At 34.8% G+C, this 8,058-nt stretch overlaps 1 pseudogene; it reads left to right on the forward strand.

Annotated features, from left to right (window-relative positions):
* Positions 1-3,562: 3,562 nt before the first annotated feature.
* Positions 3,563-5,673, forward strand: LOC138312537 (tubulin beta chain-like; annotated as a pseudogene).
* Positions 5,674-8,058: the final 2,385 nt, after the last annotated feature.

The raw sequence follows: 8,058 nt of genomic DNA on the forward strand, positions 1-8,058 counted from the left end.
TTTATATGTAACTGTCTTGTAAAAAATATTTAATTTTCAATATTTTCTTTAAATAATTCAAAATTCATCATAACTGGGTCGGAAATATAGGTCACAAGTTAAACAATTTTCTACATATTCAATGTATAGCTACGCTGAATGTGCTGACATGATGGTATGATGACCTAGATGATTGATGAAAACATCATAAACTAGTTTCGAGGTGCAAAACAGCTGTGGGGGTTGTGCAGGCTTTCAAAACAAAGATAGTTTTTCATGATACGAGAAATCTCCTATGATACTCCTAAAGACACTGGAGCCCTACAATAACCCCCCACCCCACCCCAATCACCCCCCACCCCCACGGTATCTACCCCGTCCCCCCCCCCCCGGTCTCACCGCCCCCCCCCCCCCCCCCCCCCCGCATCTGTAACCCCTAATATCTAAATCTTCTAGTGCAATGAACTCATGGTACTTGTTCTGCGTCAAAGCATGACATAAAAGCTCTTCACGCCATGACAAACCCATCGCCTGCATGGATTGATTTCTACATGTGTAAAGTTACATTCTACTATATTATACCTACTTTCTACAGATCACAATAGTGATCATCTTTTTACTGTTACTGTCTAAATGCTGAATCACATTCACAATGTTTTTCTTTTCGCTCTAAGTACCAATACCATATCTTTTCGTTATGACCATGTTTTGGTGTATGTATAATGTCAAGGGTTAGAAGTTATAGTTTCAGTCGTAAGCAAATACTTTGTAGAGACATTTAAGGGCGGTTATTTCAATCCTGGGCCAAACAAGGTCGCCTATCTTAGACTGCTTTATCTGGAGAACAAGTGGGGGATCGTTTCAATATCCTTTGATGGTTCGATATGTATAACCATGATCGGCGACATAATTTTGAATATATATGCTGTAGGTATCTGTACTCAACTTTCACACTGTAGCACACTAATATAACTATTGAATTTTTGTCTTGTCTCAAGGTTTTTGTCAATATCACAAAGTCATGAAGTCTGAATGCGCGAGCGTGACTTATTCATATACATGTAGGCCATATATTATATCGAAACCGTATTTATTGATCCAGTAAATATCGCAAAGTGTTTGATGGTGAATGGCCGTTGATATGAATTCATTAAAATGTTTTGTGGATTTTTCAATATTAATAAAAGAATGACAAATTCCATCAACCTATCGAAAAACATATACGGGCAAACAAAATGTTCGTCGTTACAAATGTACTTTGACCGTGTTTTTATGTTATACATTTATTTCTTTGCACGTAAAGATAGTGAATGTTTTTAATATGCAAAACTAATTTTCAAGATACGCTGTGGTTGCTATGGACGCAATCTTAAGAAGTTATCTCATTTGATTATCTAAAGCATTGGTGCGAAACTATTATTGAAAATGATAATGTATATTTATTTTGAATCATTATAAATACAAAACGAACTGACAGATGTTTAAGTGGTTGTTTTAATCACAAACGATAAAACGATAAATCAAACAGGCGGATATGGATATTACATTTACACTATTCTCGGCAATATTTGTTGTGGAATGCTATGGGCGTTACTAGGCTGATCATCAGTTTAATATAACTGCGCAGCCATTTTTAAATCCCTAATGTCTTTCCGACCAACAGGTGATATACTTTTCATCTAAAAACTCATTTCTTACTTCCAATATAAAACAGCAATGTTCTCTATCAATTCGATCTTTTGAATCGGAAACCATAATGCATGAATGCATTGGCTGTCGCCAGTTTGAAGCTAGAATAAAACTCATTTATCAGTAACGCATCGATAAATAACCATTGAATACATTAAAAACCCGTGACTTCAATAGTATAATTATTGTATATATACATACTGTAGTCACAAACACTTATCTAACGAAACACAATTTTCGCATGGTTACGTGTAAGTTGTAGCAGCAAAATTGACCCAGAATAACTCCCACAGTTAACTTCATTAAGATTGGTGGTGTGAGGATGCTAGTACATTTAATTAAAGATTGATATCATCAAAACTTTATTCATATTTACAAAAACTATTTCATTATCTATTTTTTGTTCAATGATTTTACTAAAAAGGATTTTAATATTAGACGTCGATGAATTGCTACAAGTTTCAATTAAAGATGAACATCATAAATAAACCATTATGTATTCATATCTACAATAGCTATCTCTTCTTATAATAGTTCCAATGAAAATTATTTCCATTTTATTATAACGTAATTTGATAGATTAATGATACATGTTTTGATTACCGATACATGACGTTTACCGCGGAAGATCATAACATGACGCGTCAAGTTTCGATACGAAATAGAGATTGATGACTTTAATATGAAATTAATGCCACAACCCCTCAGAAAATAAATATCTAGTGTTTGTTGTGAGTCGTTGCTAGGCTAATAAGCAATTTAATAACACTACTCCAATATCTTTAAATTCCATAAGCATTTCCGAATAACAGATGATTTAACTTGATGTAAAGGTGAGGCGAGAAAATACCATTGAACGAATTCCCTTTAAACCTCGTACTCTTTACAAGTGTATGCTAATGTACACATCTGAAATTTTTCCATGCGTAAATACATTCCATATAAGAACGGTCTTGTGTTGATAAATCACGTTATGCTTTATGTATCCAGTGTATATCAAATTAAGGATGAATGTTGTATATATATGAAATGATTAATACCAATATGTAACATTATTATGTACTTCGCGTACTTTATGTGACCTGGTCTCAGGATCAGGAGACGGTTTGTAGTTTAATGCAGATTTTAGTTAGACTTAGCCAATCGGGGTGACGCAAAAAAGAATGATGTTTTTTATTAGCTTAAAAACTTCAATTTAAGTTTGTTTTTCGATTCAAAAGTTGATTGATTTTAATGGCGACTTCAGTGCGCTTTGTTACATTTCACAGCTACATATGTAGGTTAATTCTCCTCAATATTGTTAAGTACCATTAAAAACTTACACCACTTTTAGTATATTGCCTGTTGATGTACAAAAAACGCTTACTGGAGGCAGATTATTCCTTTGCATAATACAAAGTATTTTAAGATAACAGGAGCAGTATGAAGATAACCTCGTACCATTTGCAATAATAGGTTATTTTAATGTGAAAGGTAAAATCGGTATTATAAACTTTCACATATAAGGTAATTTTATGTGAAGGTAAAATCGGTATTAAAAATTTCACAAGGTAATTTTAGAATATATCTTAACCTCTTAACTAATATTCTTCATTTTCATGTTTAAATTTCACCAAGCTTTCACAAATTTGAAAAATAAACTAAAAACATTTTAAATATTTTTTTCGCGTCTCACATTAATTGATTATGAAATATACTTTTGTTGATATAAATGTAAGTCAGTAGCAGTTGGAAATTCAATTATCCACAAAAATACAAAGTGCAAAACATATCAATAAATATGTATTCAACTATAATACAGTAACGTTTAAAAACACTCTGACCCGCTTCTTATATTTTCTCAGTCTTTTAAACATCTGAACAAAATTGTTCATTCACTCTATTTTTCAGTTCTGGGAAGTAATTTCCGATGAACACGGAATTGACCCCACCGGTACATACCACGGAGATTCCGACCTTCAGTTGGAAAGGATCAATGTATACTTTTATGAGGCCACTGGTGAGTTCAATCATATTACTGTGACTTGAGATTTAGTCCTTTGATATCAATTCTTATATCCTGGCATCACAGCTATGCTGATTCGCTAGAGTGGTTGACATTCTAGAAACTATCTTTACTAAAAGATAATTTCTTTTTCAATATCATATCGCATCCAACAGATTTGGACATACTGTAACTTGAAACATTGTACCGTTGGTGTTAAAGGTAAATACATATGCAATGTTTCTTGGTGTTAATTGTAAAAATATCATTGGAATAAACAGAACATATACATAATACGTATTCATTTGACATGAAAGCACTTCAATAAAATAATTGAAATGAAAATCAACATGAACACATTATAAAAACTAAAGCAACCATGACATTTTGTATTCAAATGTTTATAGGTGGCAAATATGTCCCCCGAGCTGTCTTGGTGGATCTGGAGCCCGGAACAATGGACTCTGTAAGATCTGGTCCTTTTGGACAAATCTTCAGACCAGACAACTTTACTTTCGGACAGAGTGGTGCTGGAAACAACTGGGCTAAGGGACATTACACAGAAGGAGCTGAGCTCGTAGACTCCGTTCTTGATGTTGTGAGGAAAGAAGCAGAAAGCTGTGATTGTCTCCAGGGATTCCAGTTGACACATTCTCTTGGTGGTGGTACTGGATCTGGAATGGGAACTCTCCTCATCTCCAAAATCCGTGAAGAATACCCAGACAGGATCATGAACACGTTCTCTGTTGTACCGTCGCCAAAGGTATCTTATGATAAAGCTTACAAATTACGATGATTCAATTTAATCTCCCAAAGGTTTCAACTGGTAGAAGAAATTTTCATTCACTGATTCGGTCTTGTAACAAATTTGTATATTTTATTCAAAGAATAGTTTAGAAAGAAAAAGAAAAATGTTTGCATCTTAAATCAAATATTTTCCTACACACTTACTTCTTGTATAAAAAGACTATTTTTGCGTGACTATCATATCGTTCGTTTTCTGTTATAGGTATCTGACACAGTGGTTGAACCATATAACGCCACCCTCTCGGTCCACCAACTTGTTGAGAACACAGATGAGACCTACTGTATCGACAACGAGGCTCTTTACGACATCTGCTTCCGTACCCTTAAACTCACCACACCACATACGGTGACTTGAACCATCTTGTCTCCGCCACCATGTCCGGAGTCACCACTTGTCTCCGATTCCCCGGTCAACTGAACGCCGATCTTCGTAAATTGGCTGTCAACATGGTTCCCTTCCCCCGTCTCCACTTCTTCATGCCTGGTTTCGCTCCTCTTACTTCTCGTGGTAGCCAGCAGTACAGGGCTCTTACTGTCCCAGAGCTGGACCCAACAGATGTTTGATGCCAAGAACATGATGGCTGCCTGTGATCCTCGTCACGGACGTTATCTTACCGTCGCTGCCATGTTCCGTGGACGCATGTCGATGAAGGAGGTTGATGAACAGATGTTGAACGTCCAGAACAAGAACAGCAGCTACTTCGTTGAATGGATCCCCAACAACGTCAAGACCGCCGTCTGTGATATCCCACCACGTGGTCTTAAGATGTCTGCTACCTTCGTTGGTAACAGCACCGCCATTCAGGAACTCTTCAAGCGTGTCTCTGAGCAGTTCACCGCTATGTTCCGTCGTAAGGCTTTCTTGCATTGGTACACTGGTGAGGGTATGGACGAGATGGAATTCACTGAGGCTGAATCCAACATGAACGACTTGGTGTCTGAGTACCAACAGTACCAGGATGCCACCGCCGAGGAGGAAGGCGAGTTCGATGAAGAAGAGGATGAACAACATGAGGTTTAATTTGTTCGTTCCGAAAACGGAAAGCCACCATCCGTGATAGGCGATGAACGATTTACTAAGTAAAGCTTGCTAAGAATTCTTTAAAGCAGGCGAACACCATCCTCCTTATAACTACATTTATTTAGGCCATTTATGACCATCTTAAACGAAGAAACGATGTAGTAAAGAATATTAAAATTATTTATTATTAAAATTGTTTCTTTTTATATGTATATGACTTTCTCTTAGAACATATCTTATACGATCAGAAAATACTGATAAAGATAAAGATAATATCTAACTGTTTGAAGCGACAGTAATTCTATCTTAGTTTTATCGTAAATCTTACCATGAACATGTCACAAATTGATTTTCCTAAAAAGAAGTGCTCTACCGTCTGAGCTATCTGGTCCAATCCCGCTACAGATATCATAACCAAACATTGATGTTTAATGTCCATTTGTATTGGTAAATAAACCTTCATTGAAACGACTGCTAGGACTCACATTAGTTTGAAAACGGATTATTTGTATTAAAAAGCGCGGGAATCAAGCACACAAGGCCGGAGGGGTGTTAATTAGGCATACCCTGTTATTGGTAAAAATAAGCACATAAACATATATAGAGTCATCATTTCAAACCTTTCACATAAACTGTCAAAGGTTCATCGCATTATTGATGAAACAATTTCCAACAGTTACATATAATGAATTGAAGATTGTCATCATTTGCAATACCACTATATGATAATAAATGTGTTATCTCCTTGTTTATTAATTGTATATTCCAACATATTGCATTTGAAAGTATTAAAATTAGAGAATGAAAAGTCCTTTTACATCAAAATATCAAAATATTACAGATTAGATATTGGAAATTCATGAAACCAAATATTAGATAAAAGATTTGTCGTATATGTACATGTAAATGCCAATTCCGCAGTTCAAGTCACTTATAACATGTGGTCTTTAATTCGAGTTATGTATACAATTGGATATAAGGGTAGACATATATATGCATGATGGCTATATTTCCAACATGTGTGTACATGATATTCGTAGAAAACTAGACGATTCCAAGATGTATTCTGTAGGAATTTATCTATAAACAGACTCGAAATATTGAGACTTACATGAAGAAGAAGAAAAAGAAGAAGAAGAAGGAAGAAGAAGAAGAAAAAACATAAATCTGCCAGTACTGTCAATGGCATTAAATTGCACTTATTACATTTCACAGTTTTGAAATTCACAGCTAAAGCGCACCGTTGATATTTTTTTCTGAGAGTCAAAACATGATATGGATCCTTATCATTTGAAATTAATCCCTTAAACACCTTATTTTCGCAAAATGCAGATGTTCGCGTAATTTCACAAGATCGATTGAACAAGAATTCTAATAGTTCACGAATAATTGGAAAAGAGACCTTTATTATAATCTTATGTTTTCACGAAAACACGTGAACATGAAGTGGTCGACGTTTAAAATTCTTGTAAACCACCTAAAAATCATATATCATTTATCCGTTTTGAAAATAAAGACCGATGACAATACCGAATGATAAACAAGATAACACAAGGTATATGTATGCCTAGTCTATATTGTATAGATATCTTCATTGTGGGTAAGGATCCATTATATCTCCATATATCACATTTCAAAAACAATAATCATTGTAATCATTCAAACATGATTAAAATCAATACAGGCCCGATTTCTCGAAACAAGCTTAAGTTAAACACTGACTTATGTCAACATGTAACATAAAGATGGTGCACTTTCTGAGCCCCGACCCCAACATCATGAAGCAATCTGAAGTCTAAAACAGTCTTAAGTTTAGACTTAGCCAATCGCAGAACACGTTACAAAACGTAACGTCAGTTTTGATTGGCTGAGCAAAAACTTAAGTATAAAACTGTTTCATGCTCCTGGGGCGTCTGCTCACAAGGGCAGACTCCATGGTATACAAATACGACATAAACAGATCCACTACGGGACGTACAGTAATAACATATACACAATAGTATAAATGTGTGTTTGATGATAGAATTATAAAAAGATAAAGTGCTATGTACCTCGGTTAAGTTTATATCTACTGAAGGGAACATGTGTATCATTATTTATACATATATGTGGCATAAATACACAATGCATATGTATTGCATATTATTCTAATATTTTTATGATGGTTTTATTGATAAAACATATATTTGTATTAGAGTATTGCTTTAGATATATTTGTATTATAGTGTTTATGTTGATTTTGACGTGGAAAAAAAATACCACAAAAATAAAAACAAAAAACAACCAAACAAAACAAAACAAAAAACATGGTATCACAATATGATTATGTTCCCTCACAATAACATTATACGGCATTTATACGGTATTGCGTTCCTTCACAATGGGAGAGGGTGTGATTTTTTTCGTGTGACACCAGACAGCTTCCGTACTTCCGATATCTGCAGTGATATTATATTCTTAAATGCATTATGCTCACAAACAGCCTGTGGCCCTACTTAGCTATGAGATATTTCTATGGAACTTTTTTATTTAAGTGCAGTTTTACATTCATATATTGCTTTGGTCATATTTATTCGCT

The sequence above is a fragment of the Argopecten irradians genome, unplaced genomic scaffold (genome assembly GCF_041381155.1).
Source record: "Argopecten irradians isolate NY unplaced genomic scaffold, Ai_NY scaffold_0360, whole genome shotgun sequence".
Classification (NCBI taxonomy): Eukaryota; Metazoa; Mollusca; class Bivalvia; order Pectinida; family Pectinidae; genus Argopecten; species Argopecten irradians.